The 17559-nt window shown below is 34.6% G+C and overlaps 1 long non-coding RNA gene across 1 annotated transcript; it reads right to left on the reverse strand.

Annotated features, from left to right (window-relative positions):
- Positions 1 to 16176: 16176 nt before the first annotated feature.
- LOC131611268 (uncharacterized) lies at positions 16177 to 17543 on the reverse strand. The gene is made up of 4 exons (XR_009286824.1): positions 17458 to 17543; positions 17172 to 17253; positions 16948 to 17057; positions 16177 to 16762 (listed from the first exon to the last, which is right to left on the reverse strand). It is a non-coding gene; the product is annotated as an uncharacterized LOC131611268 (long non-coding RNA).
- Between the last annotated feature and the right edge of the window lie 16 nt (positions 17544 to 17559).

Consider the following 17559-nt stretch of genomic DNA (forward strand, 5'->3'; position numbering starts at 1 on the left):
AATCAGCTATTTATTCCAAAATGAGTGATTATTGACATGCATTAATTATAGAGTTTAAAATGATCACATTCGATTTGATTACTTTCACTATCACTGAAATGAGCAACATAATAGCAGTCTCTAATAAACCATTTTTGCATTGTGCATCTACGATTGCATTACAAAAGATAACGTTGATTTCTACTATGTTTCTATTAATGATAGAGAAAGGAATTAAGCCAAATATGGTCACTTTCAACTCAATAATTAATTAATGCCAACGATTGCCAACATTAGAGTAAGAAATTCATCATTCTTTGCAAACCATTGAGTATTCAAATAAAACATCATCAATAAATGAGATCTCATTAACTAATTTAAGAACCAAGTGTCGCGGCCGGCAAAATTAATAAAATCACCACCATCAATTATTTGTCCTAAGGACAAGGAAACAATAGGGAAAACTTAAAAGGAAATGATTATGGATTCAGAAGTCGAATAAGCAAGGTGATTAAATATATATATATATATATATATATATATATATATATATATATATATATATATATATATATATATATATATATATATATATATATATATATATATATATATATAACTTATTTATATCTATTAATTTATATATGTCAATAAGTATATTTCTATCCATTTATATATTTCTATATTTATATAAAATTATTTATGCTTGTTAATTTATATATGTCTATAAGTATATTTCCATAAAATTATATATGTCTATAAATTTATATAGTTATATTTTTATATATTTCTATATCGATATAAATTTATTTATGTCTATTAATTTATATATGTTAATTACAATATTTATTAACTAACTTCATCACTTTATTAATCAATTTTTTACTATTTATATATGTCTATAAATACATATCTATTGAATAGATGTCTATTTAAATAAATGTCATAGAATATTTATATATATTTATATATGGGTACTTTAATCAAATTTTTTTATAGCCTATAAATAGGGGAAACTTATCATGAGTTAAACAAGAAATAAAAGCCAGTAAATTAGTGTGTGAAATATGCCGTCAAACAACAGAAAATATTATTCTATCAAATAGTTTTTTTTCCAATTCCTTGCAGTATTTCAAATACTGTCGCGTAATTGTCTTTACAATGCAAGTAATTATATCCCGTCTATCGATGATGTTTTAATTGAATACTCCAACGAAGGCGATTGTTGTCATGCATCAGTTACTGAGTTAAAGGTGACAACATTTGGCTTGATTCCTTTTCTATCATTGCAACAAGAAACATAATAGAAGAATTTACAAAACCTTTTTTTCTCATTGCACCTACAATAGCATTCTAAATGACTGAATATAGTCTTCTACTATGTTGCTTATTACAACGATAGTGAAAGGAGTCAAATCAAATGTGGTGACCTTCAACTCTATAATAGCTGCATGTCAATAATCACCAACTTTAGAATACAAAATTCATTATTATTCTAGCCATTGAGTATCCAATGGAACAATAGTTTGCTACACTTATTGATTGCGACTTTTCGGACTATGTCGGGTGACAACATGGAGTTTTCAAGATATTTATCCTATTTGAAGTTCAAAAGGTTCTCAATTTGTTGTTCCATAACACAATTATTAGCTCCAGGCTATTAGATCGAATAAAGCTAGTAGCACAAATTATGTAAAAGTGTGATTGGTATATAACATATCTTGGTGTTCAACTTGTTTCCTTACATAGTTTTCGTTAGTTCTATGTTCTTAAAAATATGTTTTTTTATACAATAATTCAATCACGCAATTATTATTTTTTTTAAATGAAAACACTTCGGAAAGGTTTTAAAAAAGTTGGTAAAAAACTTGTGCATTGCACGAATTTCATTAGAGTATGGTTAAATATTTATAAGAAAAAAGTTATATATATATATTTATAGAATATATAAGTTTCCAGTAATATATTTCTATAAATACATGTCCATTGAATCCATGTGAATAAATATATGAAAAATGATTATTATTATTATTATTATTATTATTATTATTATTATTATTATTATTATTATTATTATTATTATTATTATATATATATATATATATATATATATATATATATATATAAAATAGATTGACATATATTCAATGGACATGTATATATATATTTATATATATAAATATATATATATATATATATATATATATATATATATATATATATATATATATATATATATATATATATATGTATATATATATATATATGTATATATATATATATATATATATATGTATATATATATATATGTATATATATATATATGTATATATATATATATATATATATATATATATATATATATATATATATATATATACATATATAAATGAGAATTTATCTATATATATCTATATAATTTCTATTTATATATGTCTATAATACATGTTCATTGATTATATGTCAATATATATCCATTGAACAAATATATTTTCATTATTAAAATATATGTCCATAGAATATTTATATATATCTTCAGCGAATGAATATATGTATATTTAAATGTTTAGAATATTCAATGGGTACTTGTATCAATTTTTCTTAGTCTATAAATAGGAGAAATTTATCATGTGTTAACCAAGAAATAAAAGCCAGTAAATTAGCGTGTGAAAAATGCCGTCAAACAACAGAAATTATTATTCTCTTAAATAGTTTTTTCTTCCAATTCCTTGCAATATTTTAAATACTGTCGTGTAATTGTCTCTACAATGCAAGTAATTATATCCCGTTTATCGATGATATTTTGATTGAATATTCCAACAAAAGCGATTGTTGTCATGCATCAATTACTGAGTTAAAGGTGACAACATTTGGCTTTATTCTTTTTTCTATCATTGCAACAAGAAACATAATAGAAGAATTTACTAAACCCTTTTTTCTCATTGCATCTACGATAGTATTTTAAATGATTTAGTATAGTCTTCTACTATGTAACTTATTACAATGATAGTGAAAGGAGTCAAACCAAATGTGGTCACTTTCAACTCTATAATAGCTGCATGTCAATAATCATTTACTTTGAAATACAAAATTTATTTTTATTTCCGAACCATTGAGTATCAAATAGAATAATAGTTTGCTACACTTATTGATGGTGACTTTTTAGACTAAGTCGGGCAACGACTTAAAGTTTTCAAAATGTTTGTTCTCTTTGAAGTTCTAAAAGGTTCTCAGTTTGTTATTCCATAACACAATTATTACCTCCCGGCTATTACGGCTATTAGATCGATTGAAGCTAGTAGCACCGATTGATTGAAACTGTGATTGGTATCTAACATCTCTCGTTGTTCAACTTGTTTCCTTGCATAGTTTTCGTTCCTTCTACGTTCCTAAAAATATGTACATATATTTTTTGATTTTTTTTAAATGAAATGCAAATTGACACATAAAATGTGGGGTAAAATTAGGGTATGACAGATATCGCTATTTAAATTTCTTCTATCTAGAAATATGAGGATTGAAATCTTCGTTTCGACGTAATTAAAGAGAAACAAAAAATCTTATGTTCTTAAAAATATTTTTTTTCTATAGAGTAATTCAAATTACGAAAAAATTTAATTCAAATACATAATTAATATTTTTTTAAATGGAAACATTTTGGAAAGGTTGTAAAGTTAGAATTTTTTTTTAAAATAACTAAGTTTTTATAGAAAATTATGTAACTAATCAAATTTTCAAATTAATTATATAAATGGTCATTTTTCACTCTTTTTACACATTGTCGTCATCCTAGGTGGTGACTGCACTTAAATATAGGGCAAGTCGCCAATAAAAGTAGCAAGTACATTATTTTTTTGAGCAAGTCGTCACTCCTAGTGATGATGACTATATTTTTTTTTCTTTTATTTAATTATTTTATTTAAATAATAAAAAAAATAATAATAAAAACTACTACTATTTAATATTCAGAAAACTATTGTGTCAAATAGAGTGACATAATAGAGTGACACACGACTCCTTGTCAACAAACATACTACTAAAGTTCACATCACTTGTAATCAAGGATCATGCTGGCAAAGAAAATTATGTTGTCAATTCCAAAAACTTTTTCTTTCATTTGGTTCTTTGTTTAGCAATTTTTCAAAAAGTATTTGTCATTTTCATTTTACTCGCATAATAGTTTTAGAAGGATTTGTAGAAAGAGAATTTCTTTAGCCACCTCCTAACCTTCTTGCCCACCCCTAGTGAATTTACCAGACTACCCCTTGTTTCGGAAGTTCATTTCCGAAACGGTACTTTTTTTTGCAAAAAAGGTGTTTTCGGAAATGAACTTCCGAAAAAGTGTTTTTTTTAATATAAAATATTGATTTCGGAGATGCATCTCCGAAATAAAGTTAAATTTTTCAGAAAATGTGGTGTTTCGGAAGTTCATCTCCGAGCGCACCCCCCATGATGGAATTCGGAAATGCACTTCCGAAGTAATGTCTGGACAGAAGCAAAATGAAAAATAACAACGATTCGCTTTATTTAATCGGGTGAAGATTACAACGATAATATTACTGAAAATCAAAGTTACATATTGTTGAACACGGGTAGGTGGGGATGAGTCAACATTTTGATAACGTCGTCCGCTGATCTTTGAAGTTTGGCGTCCAACTCGATCGGGCCTTTCGAAGAAAATCGGTCGAACGTTGTCCACATAACCGCTAAGTCTTCGTCGTTCTTGATCTGAAAAGGTGTGAACTTAATGTCTCCCTCGTCGTTAAGCGATGGAGAGCGGTACTCAAGCTTGACAACCTTTCGATTCTCGGGATAGCGCAAAAGCGTGTTGAGCGACGGTATCAATTCCGCAAACGGCGTGTCGCGCGAGAAGCGAAATTGGAACGGCATCGGGTAGCCGGTTTCAAAGTAGACGAATGCTAGGTGAGGGTAGGTTTGTGTCATTTGTGTTTTGTGGTGTGAAGAGGATGAAGAAGAGTGTGTGGTATTTATAGACTTATTGGAGCATTGATGGCCCAACAAACCTTATCCTGCCTCAGGGGACATTTCGGAAATGAACTTCCGAAAATAGGCTCCAGACATGTATATTTCGGAAGTTCATTTCCGAATTATGCAGAAAACAGACTTAAATTTTGCATTTTGTTGATTGCTTAGTGTTTTGTGTAAACAATACCAAAGGAATTCAAAATAGACATAAATTAGACATTGATGACATAAAACATACTTATATTATATATGTATTGAATTGGTCCGATTTTACATGATAAACAACAATACATACAAAAAATTACAAACAAAAAACGATCCGGAACGAACTGAAATTCACCGAACCAATCGGTGGATCCTAAGTCGAAAATAGGCACGTTCTTCGAACGCTCTCTATTTTGCTCGCGCTCCTTGCTCATCATTTCTTCAAACTCCGCCATTCTTGAAACAAAAGGATCCGGCCAAGTCTCCGCCTCATTTGAACGATGTGCGGTCCATTGACAACAAGTAGCCGGTATAGGACACCCCGGTTTCAAAAACACTTGGACGAAGTGCCGCAATCGTAGATACCCGATGCATATGATTCGACCCGACGCGTCCAACGGCGGTCGACTATGAAGTGGAAAGAAAGTCTCACATAGTCCAAACCTCGTCAAATCGACGCATACAATATCATATGCACTTGCTATGAGATGACCCATATCGGGGAATGACATCCACTTCGAGACCGGAGCGATACCGGTAAGTGGTGGAACAAGTGCATCATGAATTTTTGCAAACTTTTCTTGATTTTCATATAGTCGGCCGTAGATGTCCCGATACAAAGTCAACTCCGCAAGAAGTTCCCGTCGGACTAAAGTATGATTATTTTCCCCTTTACCGAGCAAACCCGCAACGGCCCGATATCCACAATTGCCGTCTCCGCCAACATCAACGATGTTATCGATATATTTGTGCAGAAAAAGTGGCATCTCATCAATGTAGACAATGGGTGATTTTTTTATCGGCGGTGTGCGAGGTGGCTTCGATATACGGGCACCTTTGTTACCACTACACTTGGACTTAGGTGTCTCATGAATTTCCGGTAACGATGCATCAACATGTTCAAAGTAGGAAGGAGATCTTTTTGTTGATGTGTCATCTTGTGTAATTTTGGACTTTTTCGGTGCACCTTTAGTCTTAACCGGTTGAGATGGCGGTTTCAAATCGGTGTTCTCCGGAAATGCGATCTTTCGCAATTGTTCTTTTATATGCATTTTTGTTGTGTCGTCCGCTTTAGAAAACTTCTCCAATATCACTTCCAACTCGTCGGAGATGGTGATTTTGGAGTCATTTTCTTTCGGCGGGTCAAAATCATCAAAACGAAGTTTCTTCCAATGGTCGGCTACCTCATCCATGCGTATTGGTGAATTCAACTCCTTCTTTTTTGAAATTATACAAGCACACGGAAGGCCGTATGTAGTTCTAATGGTGCACCCACATAAAGAACTATCCGCCCCCGTGGTCTCCGACCGCTTAGCTTCATGAAACAAAAAATTCAAACCCGTTCGAGATATGTTGTAAATCAATTGGGAGAATAGAATTTGGCCCTAATACCGGTGTTCCATGACCGTCTTGCTCCGACCGAACGATGTTTGAATTTCATTGTGTTGATTATCAAGCATTTGATTCACGGTGTCCCACCCGCGACACAAATCTCCCTTACTATCACCCAACCACCTCTTGAAGACCGCATGTGCGGATTCAACTCGGTTAGTCGTGGTGCAACCAAGATGTCTAACCCGACTTGTCCAAGCGCACACGACTTTTTCTCTAACTTTGTCAAGAATGGTGGATTCGACGTAATGACAAAATGTCCTAATGGAACCACACAAAGACCTAAAGTGTACCAATTTCTCGGTATAATCCTCTTCGGAGTATGCATCCAAAATTCCCCTCCATGCCGCCATTATCCTATCAACCACAACACCGGCTTTGACAAATTTACCATTTTCATCCAACCTATCTTTTGTCCCAACCGCGGGTTTCAACTTGCTTCTCACGTTGCAAGTTATGTGATACCGGCAAAGTAAAGCGATAGATGTCAGGAAGACGGTATCGACCGCATTCATCAAAGCATTATCCCGGTCGGTGACAATGACGTTTGGCATAACCGCTTGATCAACTAACAAAGACTTGCAAATTCCCAAGGCCCACGTAAAGTTGTCTTCTTTTTCACACTCCAAAAAAGCAAACCCCACCGAATAAGTCTTGTCCGTCGAGGTAACACCGACTATCTCTAGAAGCGGAAGCCTATACTTGTTGGTCTTGTACGTCGAATCCATCACAAGAACGGTTGGAAATGTGTTGAATAATTTGATACTTTCGGGATGAGTCCAAAAAATATCACGCACGGTAACTTTGTCCTCGGAGGTTCGGAAGCTTGAAACATAATTGTTATCGCCTAAAAGTTTCAAAAGTTGTTGCATTTCCTACCGAGGGCCCATATTTAAAACCTTGAGATTGTGCCGTTCATTGTAAACTTGCTTGATATTTGAAACGCTATCCGGTTTCTTACGCTTCAAATCGGCAAGTATGTTGCGAGGCGCCACTTTGACTATCGTTAGATCCGATATCACATTCCTCTCTTCGCGGGACAAACGACACGCCATTGGATGCCCGTGTAACTTGACATCCAAGGCATGATTATGCATTCCACAAATTACGGTTAACCGCCACAAATCATCAACCCTCCGAGTGGCACGCAACTTAAACGGACACCCGCACTTTCTCGATCCCGTGTCCTCGTGTTTTAGCACACGGTTTGATTGCACATAACTACCACCACGTTCGCAATTCAAAACAACGAAAGCTTTCCGCCTACTATTTCCGTTGTCCGACCTTAAAATGACAATTCCAAATCCAAGTTTACTAGCTTCGTTTCGAACCCAATCAATCAATTGTTCTCGACTAACGAAGCTCCGATCATTTGTAAAATGTTGCCTAACATCGACCGCATTGATCATAGGAGTAGCGTCAATAACCGGATCGTTATTAACGTTGACAATTTCCGGATTTAATACTCCATCGTCTTGCACAATGTTGTCCGGATGCACCATACCTAGCAAATGCAAAAATTAGCAAAATTGGCCAAAACTGTTTTTTTTTAAACTGCCAGGGGCATATTTCGGAAGTTCATTTCCGAAATTTGTTAGGTAATATATTTCGGAAATGAACTTCCGAACCATATCAGTTTTCAGCATAAATTTGTTGAATCAATGTAGTGAAATAGGGGATGAAATGAGAGATGTTTACCTGAAATTGTAGCTTTCTATGCCCCCTTTAACGTGATCAACGGTTTGAAACTTGCTTTTAGGGCGAAAAATTGATGGAGATTGATAGGGTTTAGAGAGGGTTTTGATAAGTTTTTGGAGAAAAATGATGAAAAAGTGAAGGAGGGAAATTTGTATATGCAGCAACAGTTTCGGAAATGAACTTCCAAAAATATTCACGGTTTTGAATTTTTTTGACTTCGGAAATGTATCTCCGAAAACACCACTTTTTTGGTGTTTTCGGAGATTCATTTCCGAACTAAAAAAAAAAATAACTTCGGAGATGCATCTCCGAAGCAGGGGCAGTTTTGGGATTTCGCTGGGGGTTTCCCCTATAGGGAGGTGGGTAAAGAAAAATTCTTGTAGAAATTAAAAATAAAGTGAAAAAAGAAAAACCTTAATTGCATGTTACTCGCATTACAATTACGTTATCAGTTGATATCAACTTTCATCTTCTTATTGAGCTTGGATAGTTTTCAAACATCAAATGATTAAGAAGCTTGCCAAGCTGTGAATGAAAAATTAACAATAGAAATTCAATCTCATAAGTTTTCAAATCATTAAGAAAATAGATTTATCATATAGAGAACTAGTAACAAACCCGTGCGTCACGTTGCCTAGTTGTAAAGGGATTCATTTTGGAACGAATGGCTGGGAAAGGGAGAGGAAGGGGAAGGGGGAGACCCCCGCGAATCTTGGGGCCCCGTTCGCCGGCGAACTCACCGGAACCGCCGCAACCGACCTTGATATCTGAAGAACTCGTGGAAGTCAATACGCCCTCAACGGAACACGTGAAGACCACTGCCATAGCAACTGCGGGTAGTGAATTGAAGAGCAGCAACAATGGAAATGAGAAGAACGTGAAAGAGCCTACGCAGGCACCAGAGACAAACCCTAAAGCAACGAAGGAACCACAAAGACTCTGGGTAGATGTAATCAGCAACAATCGCAAGCCTGCAAATGGTATGAATCTTGAATTTGTTGCACCAAAAGTTGTTAATGGCGAAGTTATAGTGGAAATTGATAAAACTGATATTGAATCTGAACTGCACTATTGGGAATCTGCCTTAATCATGTATGTTTTAGGTGGTGATTTAAGTTTGAATATGGTAAAACAGTTCATGATTAGGAATTGGAATACGATTCAGTTGCCAGATCTGTTGTATCATGATGATGGATACTTCATTATGAGGTTCAAGTCATTCAAGGAGAAGGATGAAATCCTTATGAATGGTCCTTACACGATCAGAAACATGCCTATGCTCTTGAGGGATTGGAAACCGGATTTCAACATGAAGAATGATATGCTAAGAACTATTCCTATTTGGGTGAAACTGCCTTAATTGCCTTTGGAATTATGGGGGGCTAAGAGCTTGAACAAGATAGGGAGTGCTATTGGTTCACCTGTGGTTACAGATGAATGCACAGCCCAAAAGTGGAGAGCCTCCTATGCTAGGTTGCTGATAGAGATTGATGCCACACAGCAGGTTCCCAAGGAGATCACTATACAAAATCATGAAGGCAAGCTTGTCAAACAAGTTGTGGAATATGAATGGCTGCCAAAATTTTGTGGTAGATGCCAAAAATTTGGTCATAATTGCGCTGCCAAGAGAGTTGTACCTCAATGGAAGCCTAAGCAGAAGCCAACTATTGAGGAAGAAAATCCTGCTCCAGTGGAAGAGAGTAGCAAGATACCAGCCATGGAGACCAGCAGGGATGCAGAGCAGATCATCACTGAGGTTACCCCTAAGGGTGTGCCCAATAGTGAAGAGAAGTGGACATCTCCCAAAGGTGGTACAAGAACCCAAGGGCCTAGCAGAGATAAAGGTAAATCTGTCACAAATCTTGTCCAATGTAGTAATATCTTTACTGCTCTAGGGGAATCGACAATGCCTCTAGGGTTGGAAGATTTTGACCCATGCTAGTATCATGGAACATACGGGGGCTAAATAAGGTTGGCAAATTGAGAGAGATTAGCTCCCATCTCTGGAATTTGAAACCTGAAATTTGCATACTTCTTGAAACTAGAGTCAAAAGTTCAAAGGCTGCTACCATTAGAAATAAACTGAAGCTCCATGACCAGTATATTGATAACTATAACCATCATGACAATGGCAGAATTTGGGTGAACTGGAACCCTCTCAATATTGATATCACTATGCTCCACAGTTCTGATCAGTTTATTCATTGTAGAGTTACTGATGCTGCAGGAAAACTTAAATTTGTCTTAACTGCTGTGTATGCTATGAACACCTTGGCTCAGAGGAGAAGACTGTGGCAGGACATTGGGAACCTGGCTAGAAATGATGATGATCCTTGGTGCATTGTTGGAGACTTTAACAATGTGCTTAAAAGCAAGGATAGAATAGGAGGTAGGTTGGTCACTGAAAGTGAATTTACTGATCTACAGGCTATGATGGATCTTTGCAAGCTGTCTGAAATGGATAATCAAGGAGATTACTATACTTGGCACAATAGGCATGAGAGAGACCCTATCTTCTCAAGGATAGATAGGGTGATTGGTAATGTGGCCTGGTTTCAATCTATGGATGTTTACCTCAAACATCTAACCCCTCACATATCTGATCATGCCATTCTACAAGTGTGCCCTCAGACCCAGCAAACTCCCAAGAGTACACATTTCAAATTTGTCAACCATGTTGTCCATTTAGAGGGTTTTCAGGAAGCTGTTGCTAATAGCTGGAATATGCCCATCAGAGGGAGTCCTCCTCATATCCTTTGGGAAAAGCTGAAAAGACTGAGGCCTGTCCTGAAGAAGCTTAGTAAGCCCCTCACTGATATCCAAAGAACCATCATCAAAGATAGAGAGATACTGCAGGAATTACAAATAGAGCAGACTAGAGATCACCTGAACACTGATCTAATGAAACAAATCAAGACCAAAAGTGCTGACATTCTCAGATGCCAAGAGATTGAGGAAAGGGTGCTGCAACAAAGAGCTAAGGTTAACTGGATAACCCTGGGAGATGGGAATAATCAATTTTTTCATGCATCCATAAAAGCCAAACACAAAGCTAAGAGGATCATCATTAGCAAGCCTGATGGTACTGACCTTGTTTCAAATGCTGATATTGCTGATGAGGTGCTTAAGTACTATGGTAACCTCATGGGAAAAGAAGATAGGAATTTACAGCAAATTGACCTTAATGTCATGAGAAAGGGCAAGCAACTTACTCTGGATCAGAGGCAGGGGTTGATTCAGGACATAACAGAGGGAGAAATCTATGGGGCTCTGAAAGGCATGGGAGATTCTAAGGCTCCAGGCCTAGATGGTTACAATGCCAAGTTTTTTAAGAGTTGTTGGAGTACCATAAAGCATGATGTTATCAACACCATATGCTATTGGTTCAAATACAACACTATGTTTAAAGGCTTCAACAGCACTTTAGTAACCCTCATTCCTAAGACACCTCAAGCCAAGACTCTCACTGAATTTAGGCCTATAGCTTGCTGTTCAACTGTCTACAAACTGTACTCTAAAGTGCTAACTGCTAGATTGGCTAAAGTCATTGGGTCCATTGTAGGGCACAGTCAAGCAGCCTTCATACCAGGCCAACAAATTCATAAGCATATTCTGCTGGCCTATGAATTAATCAGAGGTTATACTAGAAAGCAAGGCACCCCAAGATGCATGATCCAGCTTGATTTGCAGAAGGCTTATGATATGCTGAACTGGAAAGCCTTGGAATCTATCCTGCTAGAAGTAGGTCTGCCAGCTCAGTTTGTCAACTGGATCATGATAGGTGTTAGAACTGTTACCTACAGGTACAATATTAATGGGGTGCACTCTAAGATGATGCAGGCTGCTAGAGGAATAAGGCAAGGAGACCCCATATCTCCTTACCTTTTTGTTATTGTCATGGAGTACCTGAGCAGACTCATGTACCAAATGCAACTTGACCCTAAGTTTAAACATCACTCAAAATGCAAGAAGCTAGCCCTCACACATCTATCCTTTGCTGATGATGTCCTTCTCTTTGCTCGAGGAGATCAGAATTCTGTGCAAATGTTATGCCAAACAATCCAGATTTTCTCCAACTCTACAGGGCTGAGTGTAAACCCCTTGAAGTGCTATGTTTATATGGGAGCTGTTGATGACAATACAAGGCAACAGATCCTTGAGACTACTGGGTTTAGAGAAGGAGCCTTGCCCTTTAGATACCTTGGTGTACCTCTGTCTAGCAAAAGATTATCAGGGGATCACTACCTCCCTCTCATTGAGAAAATTCTTCACAGGCTTAATCACTGGAGCTCGAGGTTGCTTAGTCAAGCTAGGAGGATTCAGTTGGTTAGATTTGTCTGTTTTGCAATTGCAAACTATTGGCTGCAGTGCTTCCCCATCCCTAAGGTTGTACTTGCTAAGATCCAAGCAGCTTGTAGAACCTTCATTTGGACTGGAGGTATGACCCCTAGCAGGAAGAGCCCTGTGGCCTGGAAAACTCTTTGTAAAACCAGGGCAAAAGGTGGGTATAATTTGATTGATTTGGATAGATGGAATACTGTTACTATGCTAAAGCACCTCTGGGACCTGAGGAAGAAGACAGACTGCCTTTGGGTTAAATGGATGCATAGTTATTTCATAAAAAATGGAGACCTTATGCTTATGTCTGGGCCTTACAATGCTTCTTGGATCAGCAAAGGTATCCTTAGAGCTAGAAGAGACATCATGGAGGTTCAAACAAGATGGAATCAAAGCTTGCTTGATAACAAGTTTACAATGGGGAAGTCTTATCGTGACCTGCTAACTGTGGAACCTAATGTGGACTGGCATATCCTGTTGGATAGAAACAATGCTAGACCTCGAGCTATTTTTTGTTTATGGATGGCATGTCATCAAAGACTTGCCACAAAGACTCGTTTGAGGAAATTTGGTATTGATTTGGATACGAAATGCTGCTTTTGCTTGCAAGAGGAAACTATAGAGCATTTGTTCTTTGAATGCACCACTATGCAGAGTATCTGGAATTCCATTCTGCAGTGGCTGCAAGTTGAGAGACGTCCACAACAATGGTTGATAGAGAAGGCTTGGCTTACACGATACTGCAGTGGCAAAGGCAAGAAATGTGGCATAATGAAACTAGCCCTTGCTGAAACAATATATGGATACTGGCAGCATAGGAACACTACTTGCTTTGGACAAAGTTTAGATAGCAATACGATTGTAAATAGAATTAAAGACACCATCATACATAGGGGGTGGTATACTAGGAAATATAGAGATTACATAGCTCAACTCTTATTGTAATTGCTTGGTAGTGGGTTGGATCCTTTGTGATCACCATGCTTTGTATTGTTTTTTGAATTAATCCATTATTTTATTGATTCAAAAAAAAAAAAAAAACAAACAAACCCGTGCGTCCGCACGGGTTCTGGTATGAGACGTGCATTTGTTTCAGATGTATATTTTTTAATAGAAAAATATTTGATACCTGTTAAAAAATAATAATTGAATGTATAGAAATATGTCTGGTACCCGTGAAAAAATAATAATTGAATTTATAGAAAAGTGTCAGGTACCCGTGAAAAAATAATAATTGAATGTATAGAAAAATGTCGGGTACCCGTAAAAAAAATTAATTAAATGTATAGAAAAATGTCTGGTACCCGTAAAAACATTTAGATCAATAAAAAAATTTAATATAAAATATGTGAATAATAAAAGATAAAAAAATATAATAAAAAATAAAAGCTAAAAAAATTATGTTGGAATGTCATGACATCAACTCATGACATCGCGTCTGCAGAACTGGAAGAAAGATTCAGTTTGTACTTAACAGATACAGAATATTCTATGTGAATATTATGTAATCCTATGTGGCGCATATTATGTAATCCTATGCGTTCGCACGGGTTCTGGTACGGGACGCGCATTTGTTTCGGATGTATATTTTTTAATAGAAAAATATTTGGTTACCCGTGAAAAATAATAATTGAATGTATAGTTATTAAAAAATATTTTGATCAGTAACTTCATGTCCCGTTAATAATTAATATTTTGATCAATAACTTCATGTTCCCATATACAAATATTAGTTTTATCAATAACTTCATATACTCGTGTACCTTAAAAAGTATTTTGATTAGTAACTTCCTGTCCCGTTAATAATCAATATTTTGATCAGTAATTTCATGTCCCGTTAATAATCAATATTTTGATCAATAACTTCATGTTCCATGTACAAAAGGTTTAGTAAAACATAAAAAAATTCAGTATTTTAAAATTGGGGGACCAAAACTAAAAAAATTAATAATAAGGGACCAAAATTGCAATTAAGTTATATATATATATATATATATATATATATATATATATATATATATATATATATATATATATTCCATCTTAAAAATGTTAAAGTATATATTGCAATGTAATTAAAAGCTTTGGAATCTGATTTTTTTTATATCGATCAATTTTTATCCATCATCATGATTACCATTTATTAAACTGAATTAATTCAAACACTAAACATAAAAATCGTTAAAAAATGTAATAGTATTAATAAAATTTTAATAACAGATATTTTCTTCAATTTTACAATAAATGGTAATTAATAGTTTTAAGCGTATTTAGACATATAGTATGTAATATTAAGAATTATATATTAATTTTTTAATTTCTTACAAAATACTAACCTTTTAAAAGTTTAAGATAAAAGAAACACTTTATATCTAAAACAATCAAATATTAAAAAAATATCTTTACCGAGATAATTTCTTTAAACAGTTAAAATAGTGACTATTAATAGTGGGAAATACATTAAATATAATAATTTAATAATTTATGTATATTAAATAAGTATGGTAACAAATTTTTAAGAAAACAATTAAGTTAATTTAGTGCTATTTATTACTTTCTAAGTAACAGGTTAAAAAAACATCATGAGTCTTGTTCTATAATATATAAAGATCAAATTAATTTAGTGCATTTTATTACTTTCTAAATATGAGGTTAAAAAAATCAGTATTGTGAGTCTTGCTCTATAAGATATAGAGATCAATATTATAAGCCTTATTTTACAATATATGGACACAAATAAAATAGAATCTATAGCTAACTTTTCATGTATGCAAAAAAAAATTAGCTACTCAGATTCTCCAATAACTGATTTGAAATGCCGACTACACCCATTTACAGAATTGAATAAGTAATATCCTTGAGAATTTTCAGCTTTAATTCCTTTAAATATTGAATGTTCAGAAGTAATTAAACACTTCTATACAAATGTATTGCTTCAATTACTTCAAATCTTCTATAGAGTTGGAGATTGTCATTTTTTCACCACTGAAAAAATACCAAGAAAATCAATATCAATGAATTAACCAATCTTCTCATGAACAAATCATATTGCTTGAAGGGTCTTTGTCCGGCTATCATTTTCCTGAAATTTAAGAACCTTAGGTTGATAGATTTAACTTACTTAGAAGCTGGTGCCTGTCCTCCGATAGATGCATCACCTGCATGATTAAGTTCAGTTCCTCTAGCGGCACAACGCCTTTCCTGCAACACTACTTGGCATTTCTGTCATTGTGTTAGGCTATGCTACAACAGGTCTAGGCAATAGCATCAACAAATATCGTAAATAAACAGGCTCAGCATCAGCATCAATAAAAACCATACACTTCTCACTATATAAAAAAACTTTATTAAACTAATCATCACATGAGAAAATAGTTGTACGTAGTGAATCTAACAGAAAACGACAGACAATTAGTTAAAGAGAAAAGCAGTATAATTTCCACTTTCGACACATTTTATGTTTCAAAATAAAAACCAGTTTAAGGATATTGTTTTTCTTTTCCTGCTAAGATATAGTGTCATGAAATAAAACATATATAACCTGCAACTTTGGCAATTGCAAGACCAAGGCCAACCAATGTATATGTGAAAGACATGATTGCTGCAACAATTGAGAACCACCATATTTTATGATTGCTTGAAATATGACATGGATCTTTTTCTCCATTGGAATGGAAATAGTCATACCTTTTTATTGCCCTGTCTCAGCCAAAACTAATTCAATTAAAACAAACACATTAACCATAATCAAGGTGGATTGCAGAGAATCAACCGGTCATTCCAAATCCGAACTCCCGATCTTGTCAAACACAAGCCTATCAAACCAAGGTGCTGCTCTGTCTTGTGGAAGACCACTATTTAGATATCCAATTTGCCCCTGTGGAGCCATTTGGATATGCTCCTTTTCCAAGTGAACTGGCCAGTCCAACAACCATATGTTCTAATGATCCACCAACACCAAAAAGTCAGGGATAGAAACTAAAAAGTCACTCATGTCACTTGCATCTTTCTCATTAAAATCATACTTCTCGGTGAGCACTTTAGTTAAAGGCCAGAATCGCAACCGACAGATATGTCTCAAATCACCAAAATCACAATGTTTATATTGAATTCGATCTCCAATGCCTCCGATTTTGTATCTGCTCCATAATTGGATGGACCAACTCTTTCAGTTGCAGAAAAACAAATTCAACAATAATAAGACTCACAGCTAAAAAGCGGTGCAAATGAACATTGCATAAAATTTAGGTGAAGAAGTGAAGCAATGCAAACACCACTAATTATAAAATTTTGACACAGATTCAAATATACCAGATTAACTGCTCAAAAAGTGAGTAGAAAAATACATACTTGCTTTAGCCTTTCCTTTTTCCTTTCTTCCTGTATTCATCACATGCTTTATACATATCACCATTTCTCGAATACCCCAAAATTATGGTGTTCCACATGACATTATTCCTCTATGGTATTTCATTAAACAGTACACATGCATCAACAAAAGCAAGAATAATAGATAAGAAAAGAATTTCTCTACGATCCAATCAAACATATATGGAAAATGTAATTTCTATTACCACTTCCTTTGCAGTCAACACAAACATGTTACATTTTAAGTGTTTTAAACCTCAATTTTGATGGTAAGATCTGTTCACCTTCCTGAAATTAAACTTCAATTTTGAGTGTTTTAAAGTTTTTATATAATAAAAAGAAAAAGAGTGTAATAGAAGTTATGAATATAAAGTAACAGAACCTGAAGTCGAGTGTTTTATAGCTTTTATCATATTTTTGATTTTCATGGACAATATCAACATATTGCTTTATAGCATGGTTAGCTTTTAAATCTTAAGAGCCTATAATTACCTGCACAATTTTTACATAAATTGTCAGTTCAACCTCGGATAAGAAGTCGTTACGACCACAACAAAACATTGTTATGGTACCTCCAAATTCTTTAATGTCCTT

This window comes from Vicia villosa, linkage group LG6 (genome assembly GCF_029867415.1).
Source record: "Vicia villosa cultivar HV-30 ecotype Madison, WI linkage group LG6, Vvil1.0, whole genome shotgun sequence".
NCBI classification, from domain to species: domain Eukaryota; kingdom Viridiplantae; phylum Streptophyta; class Magnoliopsida; order Fabales; family Fabaceae; genus Vicia; species Vicia villosa.